This window comes from Engraulis encrasicolus, unplaced genomic scaffold (genome assembly GCF_034702125.1).
Source record: "Engraulis encrasicolus isolate BLACKSEA-1 unplaced genomic scaffold, IST_EnEncr_1.0 scaffold_28_np1212, whole genome shotgun sequence".
NCBI classification, from domain to species: Eukaryota; Metazoa; Chordata; class Actinopteri; order Clupeiformes; family Engraulidae; genus Engraulis; species Engraulis encrasicolus.
This window is the reverse complement of record NW_026945577.1, coordinates 1,423,505-1,430,126: the sequence shown is the minus strand read 5'-3', so window position 1 is coordinate 1,430,126 and position 6,622 is coordinate 1,423,505. Positions and strand designations below refer to the sequence as shown.

Sequence of the window (6,622 nt, the reverse complement as noted above, 5' to 3'; positions counted from 1 at the left end):
AGCTAGTTAAAACTTGCCTCTTTTTAGATCCAGACACAGGCTTTGCAAAGGCAAAGCAACTGCTCCAGGAAAATTTTGGAAACGAATACCAAATCTCATGTGCATACATTAACAAAGCATTGTCATGGGACCCCATTAAGGTTGAAGATTCCCAAAATCTGAAATCATATGCACTGTATCTCAGAGGATGTTTGAATGCCATGAATGACATTGCTTACATGGATGAGTTGGATCTGTCCTCCAATCTCAAAATGCTAATCAGCAAATTGCCTTACAGATTAAGAGAAAGGTGGAGAGTGGAGGCATGCAATCTGCAAGAATCAACGAAACGGAGAGCCACATTCAAGAATTTAGTTGAATTTATTGAAAAACAGGTGAAAATCATTACAGACCCTGTATTTGGTGATATACAAACCTCTCCTCTCAGCAGCACCCCCAGCAGGAGTACAAGGCCTACAGACTCCAGATCTGTGTCAAAATCAAAGTTCTCCAATGCTGCAACTGATGTTAAGCCTTCTTCCCCAATGCACCAGAACAGCCCCTCAGCAGTCCATACTAATCCATTCTGTGTGTTCTGCTCAGGTGACCATCTACTTGGCACCTGCCCTCGATTCAAAAAGAAATTGCATACTGAAAAAATCTCATTCTTGAAAGACAGAGGAATTTGCTTTGCATGTCTCATTTCAGGCCACATGAGCAAAGACTGCACCCAGCGCCAGTCATGCACTGTTTGTGGTAAGCCGCACCACACAGTCCTGCACATAGGAAAAATGGAACAAAACAAAGGAAAACAAGATGCAGTGGACGTGTCAAGCGCGCAGAACACCAAGCCATCTCCCCTCTCCGCATGTGGTCGTATTGGGGCCGGCGACGAGCAGTGTGTCATGTCCATCGTGCCTGTAAAGGTAAAATCAAGCAAAAGTAACACCATAGTCAAAACATACGCCTTTCTTGACCCCGGCAGCACTGCCACCTTTTGTACAGACGCATTAATGCAGCAGCTTAATGTACAAGGAAAGAAAACAAACATTTTGTTACGTACACTAGGACAGGAAAGGAGTGTGTCAACACGTATGATAACTGGATTGGAAGTGAGTGGACTTGATGACAATTCATTTATAGCTCTACCAGAAACCTATACACAACAAAGAATTCCTGTGACAAAAAGAAACATCCCAAACCAAAATGATGTGAAAAAATGGCCTTACCTTAAGGAAGTGAAGATATCCACCATCGATGCAGACATAGGGCTTCTCATAGGCACAAATGTTCCCAAGGCAATGGAACCCTGGCAAATTGTCAATAGCCAGGGAGAAGGTCCATATGCCGTGAAATGTGTTTTAGGGTGGTTGTTAAACGGTCCTTTGAGAGAGGAAACCCAAACTCCCTATCACACAGTAAACAGGATTTCAGTGCAAAACCTGCATGAAATGTTAAAGGTAGGGTTGGAGATCTTTGAAAAACGGTTCCTGTGAGCTATATTTTTGAAAATACACAGCCCGCCTCTCCCTTCAGCCCTCCCCTCAAAGCCACGCCTTCAAAACACATGAACGCGCATGCAGTCTGTCAAGTGTTCGGATTATCCCGGGAACCCACGAGAGCTCACGAGGCGGGGGGGCGGGCTAGAAGCCACGACAAAGCGACTAGCCAAGCTAACTTCCAGCCATGGCACTGTCTCCGGCTACGGTAAGAATGTTCAACATCACAATAAACGCACAGGCCGTCATGGTTGCCATTTCAAGAAATATTGATGACAGTAGATGCATACTAGATTAGTTATTGAACTTGACTTGATACGTGTTACTTAGATATCTCATTCTAACTTCCTAACACTGATGACAGATGCTATACTGTCATCCCTAGACAGTAGTTCTAGCCAGTAGCTACAGTACTGACACATGGATTTATTTTGACAGATGTGTACCGCAGTATACATTTTACTATTGTATTTATATATACCCGACACCACAATCCGTAGTGTTTTAGGCTATGACTTCAGATTTCACTTGGGTTGTCGCACGCGCAGACACAGGGACAGAGGGAGTAAAGAAAAACAACCGAACTGATCAACGCTAATGAAATTGTTTTGGCTGACGATATTTGCATATGCTTTAGACCTTCCACGACCACGAGAGCTCCAGCTCTGACTTTCCTGGCCCATCACAATCATAACGACCTAACAGCCCAGTAGGACCGATGGCCAGAGATGGAGGAGGAGGAAGATAGACGCAGCAGAGGTCGGGGGTATTGATTAGGGAGACTCCAACAGAATTGACGCCCTGCTAACTGTAAGGATGTACATTCATCCCTCAATAACATTGTCCTGCTGTATTCTTCCAGATGTGTAAGTATTGTAATGGATGTTATCACAACGGATGTACTCTATATCGCAACACGAGTAGGCTACACGAGTACACCTGTTGTGATAACCATTACAATATTTCTACTCCTATGAGTAGTAGTGTGATATTACATGGTTGTAGGTACACAACACCAGTGGTAGTTCAAGTACATCCATAAAAGCCCATCTACTTCATACATCTGTGTAACCCCTGGCACAACACCAGTTTGTAAGAAATTGACTGAAAACGTTGTATGCATATAATTGGCACATCTTTATTTATATACACAATAATGATTGCTTATGTCCATATTGGTCTTATTGTCAATAGAGTTATTTAGTCCCCATCATCAAATAGAAAATGCACTACATAAAATGTATTTATTGCTTTGCAGGCCTTGATTCAATCATTGAATTTGAAGCAATCCCATCGGTTACTGCAGCGTGCCCTGACCCGTGACCCCAGTTTGATGTTCGACCTGGCACATGACATCTGGTCCTCAGTCACAGCCCAGTAGCACAACCAACCTGGCGCCTCTGCGCAATCTGTAAGGAGATGCCCATGAACATTGAAAGGAAATGCTGTGGTGTTCTCAGTTTTGATAAGACTTTGGGCTGATGTAGGACCAGGTGAGGGAAACGGTCTCTTCAGGCATGCAGCCTACAGACAGTATGGGGCACTTGAACAGGGCTGACGTTGTAATACACAGTACAATACCCAGGATTAGCCAGGGTTACCCTGCTCCACTAGAGCAATATAAAAGGTTTATACAGAGTACGGTATAAAACACACAAACCGGCAGTGTGCAGACTTATTATTTTTCATTATCTGTAGGAGCATTCATCTGTACATCTCACCTTTTTGGTTTGGAACCACGTTTGTCTTGTTACCATTTTTTTTTTTCATACATAGAAAATAAATGCAACCTGTCAAATGTTCTTCTGATTGTGGTCTTGTGGAATATATAAATTATGCAACCATGCATTTTCAGTCAGAGAATGAATAAAAAAAAGCCACACAGTCAAATTGTGTCCACCAATATTTACTGTCATTGAAATGTATGGACAATTTAAACAATGCATTACACATGACACTAGATACATTACTTTATACTATATTTACAGTTGTCATTACCACACAAAAACTCTGGGAAGGTGGGTAAGTGCAGCAACTGTGAAGGGCCTAGTTTGAGGTTGGAGGCGTCTGTGCTGTAAAAAGATAAACAGAATTAGAAATCACATATCTGACAGTAGCTCCAGTGACATTTTAAATGTAAGTAACCTGGGTTGTTGGGGCAGGGACACCAAAAATAACTCCTTTATCTGGGCTCACCTGGTTGTGAGTGTCTGCGGTCAGCCATCCCTCTTAGGGTAGAAAGTCTTCTGCGCAGGACGGTGCCCTGAAGGTTGACGTTCACAGTATGCAGCCTTCATGTCCTGGAACTTTTATTGTGCAATTTTCCATATCTGTAACAAGCAATGTGTTAGACTATATTAGGGCTTCATTACATCAAATTACACAGCAGGGTTTTACAGGGTGTTGGCTACAGTCCCAGGACCTAAGTGGACTTGTGTGCCTTGCTCAAGTGCACTTCAGCTGTGGATGGAGGTGTAGGTAGGGAGAGGTAAGGATGGGATTTCAACCTGCTTCTCTCTGATCTTAGGACCACCTCTCACCATCAGGTGATGGCTGGCTGCTACCTCAAATTTCATTCATGGCCCTAGTTATGTTCTGTAATCAGCATTGTTTTGACCTTACACAAATAAATGTAAATGCATTCTGCACCATGGTGGGCTGTGAAGACCTTTGAGAATATTTGCAGAACTACATACTGAATTGAGCCATCCGCCTTTCTCTTGGTTGGTGTGTTGAGATGGTGACTGCAGTCCAGGCTTCTTGGATTGGAGGAGAAAAGCTGTGGCTTTTACTGGCATAAGTATGTGGTTGTGGAAGGACCCTGTCGGCTGTTGACCTGAGGGAAAAAAGAGCACAAATTGCATATTAGCACAGAGCCCATGCTTAGACCATAGACAGATAAATCATCTGGCACAATCTGCATGCAACCAACAGAACCTAGAAAGAGAAAGATTAGCAGCAATACACAAAGGGCGCATGGCACGTATGGCGCGTGCGCGCGCGCACACAGGAATATCATAATTTAGTGCAGTGTTTCTCAACTGGGGTGCCGGGGCACCCTGGGGTGCCGTAGGGCCCCCTCAGGGGTGCCGCGGAAACGTGGCTGATAAATAAATTATATAACATAAAACATATTTGTCAAAATTGATAAGTTAATGTTAGTCAGTGGAATCTTTGATCTGCCATTTACGCACAATAAAGTAAATATTGGTCACCCCAGCTGCAACTTTGAACGTATAGGTCGTGCTACTAGGTTGTGTGTCTCCAAATGTGTTACATTCTAAGCTTGTGTGGTATCGGATGTGATACTATATGGCTACTTGGTTTGGGGTGCCTTGAAATTTTCCATGAATTGAAAGGGTGCCTCGCCTAAAAAAAAGGTTGAGAAACACTGATTTAGTGTATCAATTACAACTACAGGATCTGTTCGCTTTTGTCAGATAGAACCTTTGTTTTTCAAAGGCAGATCATTCCAAAAAGGATAGTAGTATCTGCAACTGGACGAAATTACACCCACAAACATGAATTAAAATAAACTACCAGTGTGCGGTGATTCATTCTTCATTTACTTGGCAGGCTTGATATGCAAAACTACCGTCTTCTCAAAAACGACATCAGCGAGTTAACAACATTACACCCACAATCATGTAAACATTTGAAAACCCAAGGCAATCTATTTTGCAATGCTGGAGTGGCGAACAGGTTGTGCTTGTGCTTGCTACTATTACCAGAGTCATACAACAGAGACGTACCAAAGCAAAACATGCAAACGATATATTTTTGTAAACCACTAGAAAGACATGGGCTTTGCTGGTCAAAGTAATGTGTGCGTAAACATGGTAGGTTACTTACTACTATACGGGGTGGATCCGTATTTAGCAACTGAACGCGGATGGAGAAGGGGTGCTTCCGTCCTCCTCCCAGCTGGTTTGTCTGGCTCGTTCGCACAACTAGCAGCAAAAACACACAAGAGTAACCGTCTGAGTTACACATAGCAATTCTGAAAACGTGTTCATGTGCACAGAATAAATGCCACAGGGGGGAAAAACACACAAAAATAAAGCGATTGAGGTAGCAGCTATGTTAAGCAAGGTAGCAGCTAGATATGTTGGAGCTTGAGCTAATCCTCTGACCCCTCTCAATGGATACTTGCTTAAAAAAAGACACCAGTGTCCTAAACCAATTCACAAAATATTATACAGACAAATATATTATCTCACCTCTCGATTATAAATATGGTCACCAAAGCGTATTTGAAGCCGCTGCCGTAGCCGACATCTGTGTCCAAGAGTGTCAGGTCCCATTTCAAATTTTCAGCCCGTGTTGGAGTCTGGTCTTGCGAGTCCGATGATAATCCAAGGGAGTATGTTAACCTGACATGGTTAGTCTAGTGTTCCAAAAGCCAAAATTCTTCCTGTAGCTCTGCAAAAGCCACCAAAGTTTCCAAGTAGCTCAGCCTGCTGCTAACTCTCGTTACCTTGCTACTAGCCGAGTGATGATGAGCCTTGTCGCGTGTGCATGAATGATGGGGGCGGGGGCGGTCAAGTTCACGAGTCGGTGAACGCGCAGGGAGGAGGGGTGAGTGCTGGCGGTTGATGGACGTGTCAGAAACCAATAGAAGTGATGATGAGTATTACTTCTATTGGTTGCCGTTTTCTTCTGACTACGCCCTCTACACTGGACCAAAAGATTTCGTTTTTTTTCCAAACACTCTATTTCAATGGGTGCTATGGCGTCATGAGGAGTTTTTCAGATGATATGGTAAAATATGTGCCAGAAAAACATCTCCTATCCCACCTTTAATTACACAATACAACACAGATTTCAGTGAAAATGCCTGTGATGAAGTGAAAGAGCCTTCAGTTGAGGACAAACGCTTTCTGCAAATTGCAGATGACTCTGCCAAAATAGTGGACGGACATTACAGTCTGAAATTACCCTTCAAAAGTGACGAATCTCTGCTACCCAATAACCGCTGTGTTGCAGAACAAAGACTGGAAAACCTGAAAAGGAAATTCAACAAAAACAAAGAATTCAAAAAGGAATATGTGACATTCATGACCAATGTGATTACCAAAGGATACGCAGAAATGGTGCCAGAAGGACAGCAAACAAAAACCGAAGGATCAGTGTGGTACTTGCCC

At 43.2% G+C, this 6,622-nt stretch overlaps 2 long non-coding RNA genes across 3 annotated transcripts; one reads left to right on the top strand and one right to left on the bottom strand.

Moving 5' to 3' along the window:
- The first annotated feature begins 1,442 nt into the window (after positions 1 to 1,442).
- Positions 1,443 to 3,266, top strand: LOC134443144 (uncharacterized). The gene is made up of 3 exons (XR_010033579.1): positions 1,443 to 1,686; positions 2,116 to 2,288; positions 2,737 to 3,266. It is a non-coding gene; the product is annotated as an uncharacterized LOC134443144 (long non-coding RNA).
- Positions 3,267 to 3,383: 117 nt separating this feature from the next.
- On the bottom strand, positions 3,384 to 5,054 carry LOC134443143 (uncharacterized). Of its 2 annotated transcripts, XR_010033578.1 has the most exons (4): positions 5,019 to 5,054; positions 4,175 to 4,314; positions 3,675 to 3,808; positions 3,384 to 3,550 (listed from the first exon to the last, which is right to left on the bottom strand). It is a non-coding gene; the product is annotated as an uncharacterized LOC134443143 (long non-coding RNA). The 2 variants fall into 2 exon arrangements; XR_010033577.1 differs by lacking the exon at positions 5,019 to 5,054 and having other exon boundaries at positions 4,175 to 4,437.
- Positions 5,055 to 6,622: the final 1,568 nt, after the last annotated feature.